This window comes from Artemia sp. Qi Xiang Cuo, chromosome 20 (assembly GCF_049724085.1).
Source record: "Artemia sp. Qi Xiang Cuo chromosome 20, ASM4972408v1, whole genome shotgun sequence".
NCBI lineage: Eukaryota > Metazoa > Arthropoda > Branchiopoda > Anostraca > Artemiidae > Artemia > Artemia sp. Qi Xiang Cuo.
In genome coordinates this window covers 39,174,188-39,194,258 of record NC_142813.1, presented here as the reverse complement: position 1 = coordinate 39,194,258, position 20,071 = coordinate 39,174,188, and the positions used below count along the sequence as shown (strand labels likewise).

The following is a 20,071-nucleotide window of genomic DNA, read 5'->3' as shown; positions in this document are numbered from 1 at the left end:
GTACAGCGACACTAAAGCCTTGCGATCGTAGTTCGACTGATTTGCAACAATCTTGGAATACCCACATCTAATTTTGGCGCATGAGTCCCTAAAAGCTGACTGACGAAAACAAAACATATTATAACAAAGAATAATAATAAACTAAAGTGGGCTATCCACTGAACATATAGAAGAATAACTACGTTTCAAAGGAGTATTCGTAGCATTACCGTTGAACACAAAGATACTCACACTTTTCAACATTTAAATTAAGACCAATATCTAAAAAACCTTTTCTCACATTATCCACCGTCTTAGACAAAGAATATTTGATTCTACTTATAAGTAGGATGTCATCCGTGTAAGCAATATACGATACAGAAAAACCAAGAAAGCAAGTATCAGCTATCTTAAAGAGCAATCTAGCAATACAAAGCTTAAAAACATAAGGGGATAATACGCGTCCTTGGCGTACTCCGTATCGAACACGAATATTCTCTTGTACATCAATCCCGTTCAATTTTAACGTCAAATAGGCATTATTATACTAATACCTCAAAACAAAAATAACGGAAGTGTTGAAAAAAATTTTAAAAAAGCGAATAAAGAGTTGACTATGGATAATGCTGTCAAAAGCTCTAGATACGTCTAGCGAACAAAGATGAATCTGCTCATTTTTATCGGCAGCCTGGCGAAATACACTTGTGAGTACCCTATGAACATGGGCACACCTAACTCCTCGAGCAAAACCGAACTGATTTTTGCCACAAATCGCATCTAGTCACAGACGGAAGAAGACGGACAAAACTAACAAACAAGTATGTGTCCAATAAGAGAGTCATGCAACATTTGCCTCTCAAATACTTGGACTCTCTGTCTTGGCTTTTCTCTGTCTACAACTGGCCATGTTTAGATGCAACTTATGCAGCCTACTGCAAAATGTTTGATAACTTTAATGATCTTACTAAATGCACACGTGACAGTGATAGGGTGGTACGAGCTGCAATCTCCAGCATTCTTTCCACGCTTCTAAATAGATGCAACCGATCCACAAAGGAAGATATCTGGTACAATGAAAATACACAAACACATCTGAAAAAGCAACTGCAAATGGAACATTAGGTCTTTTGAATCAGGAACTACATTTTGGGCGCAAATACCATCGATATTAATAGATTTCGATTTAAGACGCTTAACTGACTTGACTACAAGATCGTAAGAAATTGGGATAACATTTCCCTGTAAAAGAGAATTTGGCAGACATGTGTTAAGTAATTTCGAATAAACCGCATGCACTGAGAAATTTACGCTCGAAAAAAATCTTTGAATAATGTGAAACCCGCCGTGAAGGAGATATGTTACGCTTGACATTCTCATCTTCGAATTTGGAGCTGTCCAGCACTTGATTCCACTCTCTCCGATTTTGGGGAAAATTTTAGGACACAATTGTTTTTTTCGAAGCTGCTTTTAAGAGCAGATTTGGTTTTCTGTTTTATATCGGATACTTTACCGGAGGAAGGTCTACCACAGGCTACCCAAATGCGAAGCCAAAACTTCGCTTTATTTTTTATCGATTCAAGGTCGGGGGCACGATTCCAGATCGCTTTGCTAGTATTCACTCGACATCGATCAAGAGGCACTGCGATAGCTTCAGCTTGCATCATACATGATATAATTTTACATTAGTAGACATTCAGGTCCAGCTTTTTATTATGGCTCATAGTACTGAGTTGCAAGAGATGAAAGGGCACTCGGACCGAATATAGAAGTGACACAAGTGTCGTTAGGAAAAGACACCAATTTGCTTTTTCCCAATTTGCCTCTCAAACCAGCGTTTAGGATTATATAAACTTATGTTGTCGGTACCGATTGGAAGTTTGTTCATAGGTGGTGAAGTTGCTTACTAGCTTTGACGTAACTATTTAGAGAAACAACAGTAATTGTATTACATGGAGGATAGGATTTAATCAGCACAGTGTTTCCAAGTCGAACTGCCAAAAGATTATTATTTGAATACTATCGTGCTGGGGATAAAACTGAAAGCTTTAGATCCATTAGACAGGCAATACCACCAGAGGGTCGGCCTTTCGTTCTTTTAGCATTCGTGATGAAACAAACGTGGTTTTTACTACGCCGGAGGAAATTCACCGAAGAAGTCGTAAGCAGGTTCTCCTGGAGGAAAACGATATCATAATGTGAGAACATAGAATCGATAGTATTGTCTTTATCCTTAGTGCTATTTGTGTTATATGAGACTATAGATAATGTCAGTCTATTCATTTAGAACTGGGGTTCTTCTTTTTACCGTGAACTAGGTTACGTAATATGGGACACCGAAGGCTAAACGAAAAATGAGGTTCAACACAATTCGCGCACTTAGCTTGTAACTGACAAGGGTAGTCACATGTAGACTCATGTGAACCTACTAGTCGAGAGCATTTCTTCAATGGGTTTTTGCAAACAGCTGGAAGATAACTTGGTGATTGGCAATTGTTGCATCATCTTGGGAGGTCACGGAATAATGTGACTCGAATGTTTTCGTACTCCACTCGAATACTATCATTAAGAGCAAGCTCCAGTGACCGTGCGTCACCAAAACTGATTTTGATGGAGTTAGAGTTTCCGAGACGGGTGGCTTCGAGTACTCCTGGGCATTCAAAATCGAATAGAGCAAGGTCAAAATCGTTCTCAATACCTTTCACAAGTCCATAGTGCTTCTTAATAAGGACTTTCGCAGTAGAAGACGGAAGCCTAGTTTGAACAGAAATCCGATGCCACAATTCGAGTTCCGTATAATTATATGGTTTCTGTAATCTGGTCAATCCTTCGACCAGCCTCTTTCCTCTCTGCCTAAATATGGGACTTTTAGTCTTGCTACAGATATTGTTTTTTGTAGCACCCCTGATATTCTTATTCTAACTTTACATTTTTTTTTATAGGAAACCGAGGCGCAATCTCACTTGAATCCACACGAAGCTGAAATTGCGCTAGGCCTTTCAAGGTACCTTATTCAACAAGGATATTTGCCTAGTCAGATAACGATACTTACAACCTATTCGGGACAGTTGCATTTCCTGATGCAGGTGTGTTATTTTTCCTTATATATGATTTTATTTCTACTTAAAAGGAATTGAAGCAAATTTCTAGTGTTTAAATAAACGGAGGCATACAGGCTCTGCAAGAAACAAAATCATCCTTGTGTTTGTTTAAGCGCTGTTGAACAAATCGGTTATGACATGAATAAGAACTAGAACATTTTAAATTTTGTTTAGATTGCAATTCTATATTTATACATTTAATATAATCTATTGTTATATATTTATATATTTATTATTATATATCATACTTTCATTTATATATTATTTCATTTATTATATATTATACATTGTATATTATTATATATTATATATTTGTTATTATTAGATTGCAATTATATATTCATATATTTATATATCACTAAAATGTGAATCACATATGACTATTTAAAGGTTGTTTTGGGCATTCAAATAAGGTGGGCACTAGTAAGGTGTCAATAGAAAACAAATAAACAATATGTTAAATTTTTTACCTGCAACTAGGGTTGCAGCCACGGAGAGGGGACTGCTGGTAAAAGTTGTAAGAAAAAGAACAATCTTTCACTCAAATTTGATCGCTTCATGGTTTTACTTGTATTTCAGATTCGGCATGTCTTATGATATTTTTTGGTATTCTAATATTAGTTTTTGCTATCATATTTTTCAGTTCAGAGTCGTGAGCACTCGGAATAATATATATATGTAAAAAATAATCAGCTTCTAAATTTACAGAAGAACCTTGGTAAAGTTGATTAATCCTTTTGTGACCTTTGTCTTAATAATAAAAAAATAAAAATTAATAATAAATTAATTGTCTTGATAATAAAAAAAAATATTATTTTTGTGACGTTTGTCTTATTAAGTATTAAATAATAAAAAAATGTTTTTTTAAACCGAAAGTAAGGAGTGACGTTAAAACTTAAAACGAACAGAAATTATTCCGTATATGAAAGAGGCTGTCCCCTCCTTAATGCCTCGCTCGCTGGGCTAAAGTTTTTATTGTTTAAAAAAATAGAGTTGTTGGAAAGTCAAACTTTAGCGTAAAGAGCGAGGCGTTGAGGAGGGGACAGCCCCTTTCATATACTGAATAATTTCTGTTCGTCCTAAGTTTTATTGTCGCTCCTTACTTTCAGTTGAAAAGACTTGTTTTTTTTATTTAATTTTTGAACGTTTTTGAACGAATGCAGGTTTTTATTTTGGCTCACCGTACATAAATAATCAACACCAAATTTGCATATGAATTATTCTTTTATTTGGATAAATGGCTTTCTCGAACGTTGTTTAATTTTATTTACAAACGTTTTTATTAGTAATAAATATACGTAACTTACGTAACGAATTTGTATATTCATACATTTTTAATACGTATATTAGGGGGTTCGCCCCCTATTCAATACCACGCTCTTTACGCTAAAGTTCGAATTTTGTTCCAATTCTTTAAAAATGACTCCTTAATCACAAAGGCCGTTAATTAGAATAAATAGCTCTTATGAAAATACTAAAAAATCTTTGGCTTAAAGGGTGAGGTATTAACTAGGGGGTGAACCCAATCATATACGTAGTATTTTCTGTTCGTTTTAAGTTTTGGTGTGGCTCCTTACTTTCCGTTGAAAAACTTGTTTTTTTTAATTTAATTTCTTATCTTTTTTTTAAGATAATGCTGGGAAATCTGGCGCCCCCTTCATCGCAATGTCCCTTCCCACATGAAAACTTCCTCCTTGTAAAGATCTTCCTACATAACCCCCAACCCATCCCCCCTCCCACTACCAGAAGAAATCTCCCTGAAAACGTCTGTATACTTCCCAATAACCACTACTATATGTTAACATTGGATAAAGTTCATAACTTTCAGCCCTCCTCCCGGGGTCTTTGGGTGATTAAGTCATCCTAAAAGACATAGTTATCATATTTTCGACCATGATGAACAAATTGGCTATCTCAAAATTTTAATCTGGTGACTTTCAGAAAAAAAAGAGCGTGGGAGGGGTTCTAGGTGCCATCCATTTTTTGGTCACTTAAAAAGGGTACTAGAACTTTTAATTTCCATTCCAATGAACCCTCCCACGATATTCTAGGACAACTGGGTCGATAAGATCACCCCCTGAAAAAAAAAAAAAAAACAAAAAACAAATAAACATACAACCGTGATCTTTCTTCAGGCTAAAACTACAAAATTCTACATTTTTGTATATAGGAGCTTAAACCTTCCATAGTAGGGTTAGCTGGTCCGCTGAATCTGATGGTGTGATTTACATTAAGGTTCTATAACTTTTAAGGGGTCTTTCTCTCTTTTTTTGAAAATCAACCAAATTTTTTAAGGTGCTTAACTTTTGATGGGTAGAACTAAACTTTATAAAACTTATATATTTGAAATCAGCATTAAAATCTAATTCTTTTGATGTATTTTGTGGTATCAAAATCCCCTTTTTTAGAGTTTCGGTTACTATTGAGCCGGGTCGCTCCTTACTTACAGTTCGTCACCATGAACTGTTTGATACAAAAAAAGATTGGAAATTGAAGATAGTATAGTATGTTCAAATTAGGAAATAAAAAATAAAATGCTTTGTGGAAATAATAATTGAATCAAACATATGATATGTGAGCCACATAGATCTTGGGACGGTTGACGAGTCTGCTTGGTCTTAAACCCTTCCGCACCAAGTCGGCCGTGGAGCGTTAGTTCCACGTTAGTCAAAGGGTCTAACTATAACTATACCTCCGGAAGCCCCCTACAACTCCCCGGGCAAGGACTGTAAATCAGTCAATGTGTCTTTTTTTACATGCAGAAATTATTATTAGAAAAGGGGGGAGTATTTGATTCTAGGTCTGTCCAAAAAGATTAAGTGTATTAAGGTGAAACTTAGGGAAATACTGAGGGATATTTTAAACTAAATCAAAAGATACTGTTTGCATTCAGCTTATCAAAAAGACATGTTGAGGGGGATGTTCAAAGGTCGGAGTTCAGACAGTTCCCTCCCATACCCTTTTTAGTGTGACCCTCCCCCCAAAGACATCTGGTAAAATTTTAGAAAAGAAATCTTGTTCAAAATAGTTGAAAAGTCAATTAACTGTGCCTCTGAGGATGACAATCCACCTTCCCTTAGCCCCTGGAGAAAGTGGTGTAAGTTATATAAGTTGCCCATTGTTTATATTTTCAATAAGGAATAGCCTACAATATGTAAACATAGGGAGTATTGCATAAATTACATCCCTTGCCCCAGGGGTTGCGGGAGGGGGGATTGTCATCTCCAGGGCCAAAGTTATTGGACCTTTCAACTGTGCTAAATAAATTTGTTATTGAAAATTTTTCCGGGAGTCTTTGAGAATAGGGGATGTAGGGGAGGGAGGAGGGGTTGCTTGCTCTCCAATGGACATTCAGTATTCGCAAGGTACTGGACTTTCAATTTCCAATTAAATGAGCCCTTCCAAAGGTTCTATGACAACTCCTTCCATACAAAGTGAATTGGTAAAAAAAAATAATGACGCACAGAGCCCAGTTTGCTCTTTTCTTTGACGCTGCTATTGCACTGTCTATCATTAATATTAACTTTAGTTAATCTAAGAGGAATTTGCAAACAGTTCTTGTTTTTTTTCAAGGAATATTACGCATAGAGAAAATCCTTTGATTTTTTCTTAGTTGGAATAGTATAGAAGAAACTGCAGGGTATCGGGCAATGAAGCAACTCAAATATAGTATTATACCCCAGAGAAGCAACTTTTCAAAAGATGTTTGTGTTATCTTACCTTGACAAGAAATACGTGTGTTGTATCGCCATGTGTATGATGATGGACTTTTTGTTTCAAATTTAAATTTTATTTTAGTGCCTCAATTACTATGGGCTTGAGTTTGTTCTTTAATAGAAATTTTAATGGTAGAAATTGGTGTATGTCCTTAGGGGCAATCGTATCAAACTTATAGAACCATAAAGCTGGGAGAAGGCTCATTTGAGCACGTGACGTCGTTCTTTACAGAGTTTTGAGTTATGTAGCAATAATCTTCTAGATCTTCAGCAATTTTATCCATGGCCTCAACTTGACGCCTCCTTAATTCCTATTTTGATCCTGTAATTGCGTACCTTATATTCATTTTATTTTTCACTCGAATACTTCTTACACAAGCCTCTCCTCTTCTCTACTAACTTAAAGTATTTTGACTAATATTTTTTGCAGTGTTTCTCAATTTTCTCCCTGTGAGAATCTACCTTTTTTTATAAAAAAAAAACAAGTTTTTGAACTGAAAGTAAGGAACGACGTTAAAACTTACAACGAACAGAAGTAATTCCGTATATGAAAGGGGCTGTCACCTCCTCAACGCCTCGCTCTTTACACTAAAGTTTTTCATTGTTTAAAAAAAATAGAGTTGTGAGAAAGTCAAAGTTTAGTGTCAAGAGCGAGGCGTTGAGGAGGGGACAGCCCGTTTCATATACGGAATAATTTATGTTCGTTTTAAGTTTTAATGTCGTTCCTTACTTTCAGTTAAAAAAAAAATTGTTTTTTTATTTAATTTTTGAACGTTTTCGAATTAATCCAGGTTTTGATTTTGGCTCACCGTACATGAACAATTAAAACAAAATTTGAACATTAATTTTACTTTTGTTTGGTTAAATGGCTTTCTCGAAACCTGTTTGATTTTATTTACGAAAGTTTTTATTAGTAATAAATATACATAACTTCCGAATTGACTTACGTAACGAACTTCTATATTCAATTTTTAATGCGTATATTGGAGGGTTCGTCCCCTAGTCAATACCTTGCTCTTTAAGCTAAAGTTCGAATTTTGTTCCAATTCTTTAAAAATGACCCATCAGTCACAAATACCGTTAATTAGAATAAATAGCTCTTATGAAAGTACTGAATAATCTTTGGCTTAAAGAGCGAGGTATTGACTAGGGGGTGAACCCAATCATATACGTAATGTTTTCTGTCGTTTTACTAAATATTCTTAGGCTTAAAGACTGAGGTATTGACTAGGGGATGAACCCAATCATATAGCCTACGTAATGTTTTCTGCCCTTTTAAGTTTTGATGTTGCTCCTTACTTTCAGTTGAAAAACTTGTTTTTTTTATATGTAATTTCTTATCTTTTTTGAAATAATGCTGGGAAATCCGGCGCCCCCTTCATAGCAATGCCCCTTCCCCCATGAAAACTTCCTTCGTGGAAAGATCCTCCCACATACCCCCCCCACTCCCCCTCACTACCAGAAGATATCCCCCCTGAAAACGTCTGTATACTTCCCAATAACCAATACTATATGTTAACAATGGGTAAAGTTCATAACTTCCAGCCCTCCCCCGGGGACTTCGGGGGATTAAGTCATCCTAAAAGAGATAGTTATCATATTGTTGACCATGCGGAACAAAATGGCTATCTCAAAATTTTTATCGGGTGACTTTGGGAAAAAATGAGCGTGGGAGGGGGCCTAGTTGCCCGCCATTTTTTGGTCACTTAAAAAGGGCACTAGAACTTTTAGTTTTCGTTCGAATGAGTCCTCCCACGATATTTTAGGACCACTGGGTTGATACGATCACCACTGGAAAAAACAACAACAAAAACAAACAAACAAATAAACACGCATCCGTCATCTTTCTTCTGACAAAAAATGCAAAATTCCACATTTTTGTAGATAGGAGCTTGAAACCTCTGCAGTAGGGTTCTCTGATACACTGAATATAATAATGTGATTTTCATTAAGGTTCTATAACTTTTAGGGGGTCTTCCTTTTTTCGAAAATCAGCTAAATTTTTGCGCTTAACTTTTGATGGGTTGTACTAAAGTTGATGAAACTTATATATTTGAAATTAGCATTAAAATTCGATTCTTTTGATGTATTTATTGGTATCAAAATTCCGTTTTCTACAGTTTCGGTTACCTTTGAGCTGGGTCGCTCCTTACTTACAGTTCGTCACCACGAACTGTTTGAAATTGTTACAAACAATTTTCTGCAAATTATTTCATCCATCTCTTACATTGCCCGATTTTACACTCTTTATTTTAGAAAAGAACAATTGGCAAATGAGAAAAACCCAGGCCCCCCTCATTCATCATTCATCATCTTATTTTATAAAAAAAAATTAGATTTTATTTCAAATGTTATATTTTGTTGATTAAAGAGGCGAGTAGATGCCACAAAAATAAACCAATTGAACTAAAACACATTGTTTTGAATGTGGAATTATAGAAAAATAGTCTCATTTTCTCTATGGTTTACGTTCCTAAAATTTTGTTTTTAACTTTACCAGTGTTTTCGTTTTTGGTTGAGGAAGTGTAAAATAGTCATTAGGTAAAGCTCTTATAACAGCATTTGACAATTTTCAGGAAGATGAAAATTATGTAATCATATTGTTCTTGTGAGGTCAAACGTAAGCTCAAAATCGTTTTTTTTGGCTATGGAAAACAGGATTAATGTTGCTTAATCTTGTTGTAAACAGGGTCTTTTGATTGTTGGTAATATAGCCAGCTTAGGCACAAAATGCGTTCAAGTTAAAAAAAAAAATTAGGATCACCTTATTTTTTTAACGATTTTTAAAGTTAGCTTAGAAGGATATAATATGACAAAAAGATAAATAGTTTGATAATATTTATTTTTAACTTTTTGATAATAATCCAAATTTTTTTTGCCATTTTATCCTCAAAGTAAAGGGCTAGTTATTATTAGGGTTATCCTTTGCCCTTGTATCTTTCCAAATTTATTATCCACAGTTTATTAATGTTTTTACAGTTTATTAATGTATATTTTAAATACAGTATATAATTAAATTATATAATTAATGTATTTAATTAATGTATATTAAATACAGTATATAATTAATGTATATAATTAAAATACAGTTTATTAATGTATTTTACTCTTAGTGGTACTCTGATGTTCATTCTACATCATACTGCCCCCAGTTTTTGTCTTTATAGTTTAATTTTTTTTTTGTAAATTCACCAGTATTTTCTTTTTTTAGTTAAGAAAACGCAGTTTCGAGTCGTTGGCTAAAGTTCGGATAACAGTAGTTGACAATTTTCAAGGAGAAGAAAACGATATCATCATTTTGTCTCTTGTTCGGTCAAACGTAGATTCAAAGATCGGGTTTTTGGCTATAGAAAACAGAATTTGTGTTGCTTTATCTCGTGCCAAACATGGCCTTTACATCATTGGTAATATGGATAGCTTGGACACAAAAAGTAAAATATGGCAGAGCATCCGTACATCATTAAATGACACAAATCAGATTGGGAATGGCTTTGAACTTCTTTGTCAGGTTAGTAAAATATAGAATTGGGTTTCCACCTTGATTTTCTTTCAAACAGATTTCTTTGAATTTTTATATTCAAATAGGTTATTTTGTAAAGACTGAAAAATGCAGACTATTTTGCATAAATTTCAACTTTTTTTTCTCTTACGTTTTTTTTTGTGTATATATTTACGCCTGAGTGGATGTGTCCTTAGAAAAACATGAGTTGTGGTCCTATGTCTGTTTTCGTCAGCCTTTCAACATTTATCAGTCGTTGAGGAGGGGGGGGAGTCACTATGAAATTGATACAAACACAATAGGTCAAAAATGGAAATCACAAAACGCACATAATTTAATTGGAAAACAGGGTGACTCAAATATACGTTTACAAATATAAATATTAGTCAAGCTCTTTAGATTTCGAATGATGCTCTTCTGAGTCAATAATCAACGATTCTTTATGTGAAGTTGAACTGGTTTTAAAATTGTTTCGTGATTCTAATGTGAATAATATTGTTTAGTTTTACATAATCTACACAACTATATGTATATCTAGTAGTATATCTGAAACTCGTCATGTGTCTTCTGTTGGAGAAGGGGAATAAAAATGAAAATGCATTATTGGGGTACTAAGTCTAACTATATACCGCCAATCATGATTAGAATGTTTTTCTTAAAGGTCTTACATTGTATAAATATTTTGTAGCCAATATACTGAGATTACTTTCCATATTAAGGCTCATATTCCGCGGGAAACATGTAATTTTGTGAAACTCTACAAATATAATGTTGCCTCGAAGTTCAAGTTCAATCATTTTATTATTAACATATACATGTATATAATTGACATAGGCCCATGGGGAGACAAGCTCGAAAAACTAGGCCTAGACAAAGATACAATAACAAATTACACTGCAATACTAAGATAATTACGACGGCAAAGATACAATAATACAACAATAATATGAAAGTAGCAGCTAGCCCAGGATCCAAATATAAATAAAAAAAATCAATATTATTAAATATAAATTAATACTAAAAGATAGCCGAGAGGCCCACATTCACCCAGAACAACAAACCAAACAAATAAGTTAGTCATATTAAAAAGACGCTTAATTAAAAGTAATCCTGAACTAAATGAAATTTAAGATTCCTTTTTATTAAATGGATAGAAGAAACTTTATCAATAAAATCCTTGTGAGCATCCCAGCACCGGGTTATTGACACGAACGGGGCGAAGTTAGATCTTTCAGTACTATACTTGCCAATGTAGATACTCTTTTTGTCGCGTTTTATAATGATGCAAATTTTGTGATTGGGAGATCAAACTTTGATTGAGGTAATATGGCGGTAATTTCTTAATGTCATAATTAAATTTGAAAATAATTGCTCCAAAAGTAAATTGTTGAGAAACTGGAAGTATATCTCGATAAGTATATAAAATGCAGTAGAAGACGTATTTGGAAGTGCAAAAGGCGATGAAATAAAAAGTTTCAGGATTCTTAGGACTTTATTTTGTAAAATCTGCATTGGTTTAATATGGCTTTTAAATGTAGATAAATATACTAGAGAACAATAATTAATATTAGACTGAATCAGAGCAAAATAAATGCTTCGTAAATCAGAGTAGGGCAAATAATGCTTCAACCTTCGCATTAAACCAACATACCTTGAAATCTTTAAGCGTATATTTTGAAAATGTGTCTTAAAAGATAAGCTTTCATCAATCACAAGTCCAAGGTACTTTATCACTTTCACCCGAGATATTGATAATACAACGTTGAAGAAGTAACTCGGGTAATATGAGGGCATATATTTGACTTCCCACCGTAAATTATGAAATTAGTTTTTGATAAATTCAACGCAATAAAATTTTAAGAACACCAATCAAGAACATTAGAAAATGCAGTATCAAGCTTTGCCTCCAAATTCTCGTCATTCCTCTCAGAAATTGAAACTGCCGTATCATCAGCAAAATGTGTGCTGAGACATGGGATTGCCAAAGCGTGGTGAAGATCATTTATATAAATTAGAAAAAGAAGAGGACCTAGGACAGAGCCCTGAGGCACCCCAACAATCGAGGACTGAGGAGCAGGCGAAGAGAGGAAATTACCTCCATCTATTCGTTGCTTTCTCTTATCAAGATAAGATTTAACTAGATCCTGCGCCGGTCCGCGCACACCACCACAATTATCCAATTACGAAAAAGAATACAAAGGGATATTGTATCGAATGCTTTTTTAAAATCTACATATATTGTTGCTGGAGTTTCACCTCTATCTAAGCATTCATGAATATATTGGATGAGAGCAATGATAGCAGGTTCAGTATTGTGTTCAGACCTAAAATCAAACTGGGAATTTGTGAAAAAAATAGACGATTTAAGAATAGTCATAGAACCTCTTATAAAATGCCTTCTCAAATATTTTAGAAAATGCTGACAAAATAGAAATAGGGCGGTAATTTGATGGGTTTTCAGGAGAGTCACCTTTGTGAAGTGGAATTTTCCTCGCTTCTTTAAAAGCAGACGGGAAAACTCCAGTTTTAAATGAAAGATTAACTATATGCTGTAATGGAAAAGTTACTGCAGACAATATTTCTTGAACAATTATAGAACTAGACCCGTCAATTCCCGCTGAATTACCTGGATTTAGATCACACACCATTTTTGTTATTTCAGACTGAGAAATAGGCCAAGAAAAATTGAATTACTTTGAGGAGATGGAAGGTATGAAGAAAAATGTTTATTACTACGTGAATCAAACTGGTTCATTACTGATGAAACAATTTTCTCTCCTATACTAGCGAAATAAGCATTCAAAATATCAGCCACTTTCTCCAATTTGTTAGAAACAAAATCACTGGAATCATTATTAGTTTTAGACTTATACATATACCAAGCCAAGTATTTTATATTATTTCAAGCTGTTCTTACACAATGACCTAAACTTGCTCAAAAAGAGTGAAATTTTCGTGTTAACGCATATTTTTCATGTCTTTTCTGCGTGATTTTCAATCTTAAAAAAAAAAAAAAATGTCGAATAAATTTCTAAAACGTGGTTTAGCAGATGGAAAAACTATTGTTGAGTAACGTCAAAACATGAAAAGCTTAGGAATACTGAAAAATAATATACCAAAAACCTGCTTAAGCGTTTAAACGTTAGCTTTTGAGTTGTTAGCGAGGCTTTTGAAATAGTTTGTGCTTTAAGTAGACGTTGGCAAACAAACAGAAATTAAATTTTAAAAAAACAAGCTTTCGAAGGAAAATAGTGAGAAACAATAACACTTGAAACGAACATATATCATTCCCTATATCAGGGAGACGCCTACCACTGTAGGCCCCTTAGACCAGGGATCGTACCGTCGTTTTCATACCTAAAGGTCTTATGTGACATTTTCAAACTTCTTAGATGTTTGTCAAAATCGTTTACTAAACGGTTGTCAAAGAGGAGGGGTAGGGAATGCGTGTTCAATCCCACTTTGATATCTATATCTACATTGTTCTACTGATTCTCCATTTGAAAATAGCTTAGCAAATACTTTTTGGTAATTATTTAAGAGGTGCAAAAATACACATCATTTTTCATATTTTTTTTCTTCTATTTAGGAGTGGGGCTTTTAAGAGGAATTCACTATCTGTCTCCATAATACGGGTATATTAAAATACTATTTGCTTAGTCTCATACAATTTTGACGGCAGAAATATTATTTTGAAAGTGATTTTGTTTTTATTTACAGGTTCATGGGACCATCACAACTATCGAAAAAGGAGAGGATTTTAGCAAAGTCATTGAGGGGGGCTGTATGGAAAAATGTAATACCCCCTTTCTTGCGGTCATATTTGTTTAGGTGTTTGTCACGCCAGTGACAGAGAACACGAAAAAAAGCAATGTACAATGAAATGCGAAAGGTACCTTTGCTCCCTTAATCATAAATGCGACAAAATTTGCTTTGAAGAATGTGGAAGATGCTTTGTTAAAGTTGAAAAGGATTTACCATGTGGTCATAGTGCTACTGTGAAGTGCCATGAAGACCCTACTCTGTATGTTTGTAAAACAATTGTTGAAAAGGTAATAACTGATTGTGGTCACGTGGCTAATATAGATTGTTCAGCCGAACCGGAGGGATGCTGCGAAAGGCCATGTGATTTTCGTCTAGATTGTGGTCACTCGTGTCCCAAAAGGTGTCATCCAAGCGTAAGTCTGATGCTTTATCCCATTATCTTTTCCTTATGAGGAGAACTAGTACAATTAGCTTAGGAATAGATCTTCTTTGGGTCGATCGGACTTATGGGTAAAACTGAGAGTATATACTAATTTTGGTAATTGCTAATACACACACGTTGAGCTAAAAACTTATAAGCGCTGAAGGGTTTTTTACACTTAAACCAACTGAGGGTACAAGTAAATGCAGAGACAATGCTGCCTTTGCATCACACAAGAATAAAACAATTTGAATTCCGAGGTCTTTTCATCATTGTCTTAAAGAAATCCTCATTTAAATGAATTGCTCTGTTCTTGTCCGAGAATACAAAGCTCCGTGTTAATTTGTGGAGTGATCTGTCTTAATTGGCGAATATTGTTAATAAGAATCATTAGGTTTTAGCAATAAAGTGAGTAAGGTGAATAGGGCTGATATTATTTAATTACAACACCGTTCTATTTATCTTGGTCACCTTACTACTAAAGCCTCATTCAAATTCAGGTTTTGAGGCTCTTAGTTCGGAAGGAAAGAAATGCATGGTCTCTTCTAATCAGCTTGGTCGTAAAGGGGGAGGGGGAGGACAGGGATCTCGCCTTTTTGGTTTATTTATAAATTCAGCCAAGTGATATCTGCTCTCCATAATTTGCATATAAGTTTACTAAGAGGCAGAATCCTTATAACCATTATTAGACCAATTAAGAAAGAGCTTATCCTGATAAATATATTACCGATTGAAGTCAAAGCCCTTTATTTCAAATTACTATTAGGTATTAATGTTAATTCAAATTTTTCTGTACACTCTTAAACACAAAGACAGATATTATTCTGTGTTTGGTTAAAATTGAGACGTTGTCCACTTTCCACCACCATATTCACATCTCGGAGCCCCCCGTACACTGCAAAGTTTCACCATGCTTGACATAGTCCTCACAACGCTTGGAAGAGTTCCGTCAGGCTTGGAATACTTTCGCCACGCCTGGCACGCGACATCTTGAGTGCGTGATTTCTGAAAGTTAGCAACCCTTCGATTAAAACTAATGAAACGAGCTAATGATTTTGGCGCATTTAATTCCAAGTAAATTTTGATGAAATTGTACTAATGTATGTAATACTGAGGTTATGTGGGTTTTCTGGGCATACCTTCAGCTTTGTGTCTGCATGTATGGGGCCCTAAATGCTTAAAGACCATTCACACTTTCTATGCTTTTTTTCATGTTGACGTCATGTTAAATTTTTCTTTATTAAAATATACGACATTTGTCAAATCTTTCCTTCTCCGTTTGTGTGTGTGTGTGTGTGTTTTGTTTAAGTGATCTATCTGGATTTTCTTATTTATTGAATATTCTAAAAGAATGTATCTTATATACATTCTTATTTACATGGCCATCTGACTTTTTTGGCAAATTGGGGAGGCAGCTTTTCCTATTCATGTGAATTGATTTTAAAAAATTCCCAATTCTTGGATGGCCTTCAGTAACCATTTGAATTTTAGTCCTAATTTAGTCTGAGAAGATGTTTAGTCAAGCGTGGGGTTGACCTTCAGAATTATTTCCTCTAATTCCTTGCGCCCCACCATTCTACGCCAATTTTGCCACGCCCTCACATAGTTCCGTCAACTTATTGCTTCGTCTGCCGGGTCACCTGTCATCCAAAAGTGTCTTGAAGCCATCAATTCAATTCAATTTGCATTGGAAGCTAGTCTGCTTTACGCTCCATAGCATTCCAACTCACTTTTTTACCTGCTCTTACTTGTCTTTAGATCTTTGAGACATCTTTGGCTATCAGTCTAAAACATCGGTCGCCTGTTCTTCCTGTTTTCTTTAGTTTCTAAGCTACTTGTTCAAACATTCCAGCCTGGAAGGCCGTACAAAATTTCCTTGGTGATAAATTTTTAGCTCCTTATTAACACTGGGGTGTTTTCGTTTATAAATTTTCCGGTCCCGGATTTTCTATGGGTCCCCGAACCATTAATATAACAGGTTATTTCATTATTTTGGTGAAGCAGGGCTATCTCTCGATCCAAATAATTTCTATCCTGTATGGCATCTTTCCTTTTAGGTTTCAACAGCGTGACAATATTATTCTTGGGGATATGCAACTCCTCGCACCTAAGCAGTAATGAGTTACAGGGGAGGTTAAATGGGTTTAATTTTTTCCCTTCGTATTAGCTGTTTCTGAGTCCACTCACCACCCATCAACAGTCTGATAGTACTAAATATTGGGTTTTTCTCTAGAAACTTCTCTATTCGATAAATTCCAACACATACCTCAATGGGTGCCGTTTCAGTTCCTTACTATGCTGAGGTGGTCACTAGACAGGCAGGCCTTTGTATCCATATTACATGTCTAGGTCATGTGGCTCATAACGAGTTGAATTGACCCAGACCACTACAGCATACGATACATTTCCGTCTTGTACAGATATACATTATCTTATCTAGCATTTAGTTCAAGTTTTCCACCCTTCTTTGGCAGTGGATTAGGGGTGCTGTGGTTCGTCGCTTTCTCCATACAATAATAATTTTATTTCAACCCTTCATACAAATACAATGTAAATGCTCGAAGGAGTTTTAAAAACGAAAGAAAAAAATAACGAAAAAATCACACAGCGCTACAAAACAAAATTAAACTGCGATAACTATGGACAAGAGAAAAACAAACCAAATTAAAATCACGATTTTAATGCACAAGCATAGCCAATGGAAAGTCGTGGATTGTTCTATTTCGACTTTTGGAACAGGTAGACAACTCATCTATTTTCTTACTTATCTAAAAAATATGGTACCTCTGCGAAACATAAGACTTTCTGAACCATATTGGAATTCCCAATAAATATTTGCAATACCAAAAAAACATTGAACGAATTTGGTTACGTTAGGTTTTACTAAAGCAATTCCATAAAGGGGTTAAAAAAAAAACATGTGGCACGAACATGGCGTTACAGAGACGACCAAGCGTAATTTTGTCAAATTGACCTTTAGTTCGTGCTAGCATACCGTAAGTTTTCTACAGTTTTTCTTTAAGTGCTGCAGTAACTAGATTTTTAATAGCTTTGATAGAATTCCCATATCGGAGTCCGAGATAATCAAACTTATGCTTTTGGACAACTGTCTTCCCGCAAACATCAACAACACGATTTGGCAATGTTTCGTCGTTCAAAACGATGAATTCAGTCTTAGACGACTCTATTGTTAGCCCAATATCACCAAGTGCAGATGACACGGCATTAATAGCTTTCTGTAAAGATTCTAAATCTAAATTTACTTATCAAAAGTAGATCATCTGCGTAAGATAGATGACTAGCATCAATTCCATCATCTATGAAAAATCTACCGATTTTGTCGCAGAACGTATTGCGTTGTTAAATATCACAAGGCTAATTACTGAGCCTTGTTTAACACCTCTACGTATATCAATAGGTCTAAAAAGCTATCACACAGACCGAATTCTTACTTGAGATTTTCCATACCATTGCCATAGACAATTACAAACAAAGTGATCAACTCCTACTCTTAGTAGTGACAGGACTGCTTGCGAATGTAAGACAGAATCAAGCGCCTTAGATATGTCTATTGTGCAGACCAATAAACAAGTTTTTCGTTTCTTAAACTTTTCAATAATTGAAATAAAAGCTGAATGTGCATTCTAAACACCGAGACCGGACCGGAAACCGAACTGATTGTCACCCACATCCGCTCGCGCTGCCACTATAGGGCACAGTATCTCCTCTAGTCACTTTGCTAGAGCTGAACAAATAGTGATGGGCCTGAATAAAGAATAATTTTTAGGGTTTTTCCCCTTCTTATGTATGCAAGTAACAACCCTCTGACACAAACATTTTAGAACAGACTGTTATAATATTATTGCTTGGAACAATAAAGCTATGTGACTAAACAGTTTAGGGGTACCATAACTCAGATGTTCATGCTGAATACCATCTACCCCAGGTGATTTTCCTAAAGGAAGGGGACGAACAAAAGATTCAGCACACGACGGGGGTAATAGTAAACCAGTTACTGTATTGGTTTGGGTCCATCAAAATGATGCATCAGAATGTCTCTGAAATCACTTTCTAATAATGGAGGATCAGCCGCAAACATTGAAGAAAAATGTTCAAACCATCTACTTATTTCAATGCTATCAGGCGGCGACGAAGAAGAACGGATAAGTTTAGACACTTCTCGCCATAGCTGACGAGGATTATTTTTATTTCCCCTGATAGCTCCTTACCACGACTTCTTTTCCAATATTTTACCTTCTTTTTAGATTAGTGTTTACTCGATTTCATAATTTTAAATACCCATTCTGAACGTGGTCTTTCACAGTCAACCCAAATTTGTCTCCAAAACACATGGCGAGACTTTTCAACCTTCAAACCAGGAATATCTGACCAGCCTCTCTTACGGGTATTCAGTTTTATTTTCTCCGACGGAACTGCAAAGGATGCAGCCATTTTCATACTATGCACCAATTCCAGCAAATAACAATTCAAATCGAGAAGCCGGTCAGATTTTACCCGCGAGAGCAAATGAAACGGTCAGATTTTACCCGCGAGAGCAAATGAAACGGTCAGATTTTACCCGCGAGAGAAAATGAAACGGTCAGATTTTACCCGCGAGAGCAAATGAAACGGAACCCTTATCTTATCTAAGTACGAATCAAGTAGCATCTGGTAAGTAGATATATCAATACGACTTCAGTTCTGTTTATTGAACCACTTGGGTCTAGAGGGAGCATATGTCTCAAAAGAACTGAGTGGTAAATGAAACTCAAAATGCGAACATTAACTATCTGCTGCTGGAGATCTCCCATATCAGTAAACACGAAATCGAGATCGGTAGTGCTACCACTATTATGTAAATAGGTAAACGATCTATTTTTCTGTAGACAATAGAAATTTTGCGGCAATATAGCTTTTAACATTTGTGAGTGACCAATGGTATTATCATTAATATCTGTATTAAAATCACCCATAATAACACAAGATTTACGGGTAAGAGCAATTCTTTCAAGTAGTTTCGACAATGACCAGCAGGCAGACGCAAACTTCTGACTTGATCGGTCATTTCTATAGTTTGTAGGCATATAAACACAAACAGCAATAAAACCACTAAATTCTACCGCAAGACATACATCATTAGACTCAAACAGATTACAATTATACTTTTTTCTAACAGCTATCATTAAGCCCCCCGAGGGTCGACCTCCAGTACTTTTAGCTGGCTAGATAAAAAACTGATGATCAGAAGAAGTAATCAGCCTTGTGCTATTATCTTCATTAAGCAGATGCTCATTAACACAAATTATATTGAAAGCACCATATACTACTTGAAGTATGTCTAATTTTTCTCTAGCACCGTTTATGTTTTGACAGAACACACGTACTTCGCTATTTATCGAGCCTGTTTACGATTTAAGTTATTCGGCGCAGCTTGGTCTGGATTTGTGCCACGAGCTGGAATTTTCAGGTTCGGGCACCGAAAGCTGTTACTTGCATGGTTGGATCCGCAGTTGGCACATTTGATCACATCTGAGGTGCACTCGGAGTAGCTCTGATCACCGGCACACTTGCTACATTTAGTGTCCTTCTGACT

General features: G+C 35.4%; 1 pseudogene across 1 annotated transcript in view; it reads left to right on the top strand.

Moving 5' to 3' along the window:
* Nucleotides 1-20,071, top strand: part of LOC148940178 (NFX1-type zinc finger-containing protein 1-like) — a 171,224-nt pseudogene that overhangs the window by 72,309 nt on the left and 78,844 nt on the right. The window contains exons 8-10 of the transcript XR_016143460.1: nt 2,919-3,062; nt 10,005-10,301; nt 14,013-14,470. The product of XR_016143460.1 is annotated as an NFX1-type zinc finger-containing protein 1-like (transcript). The remainder of the gene's footprint in view (nt 1-2,918; nt 3,063-10,004; nt 10,302-14,012; nt 14,471-20,071) is intronic.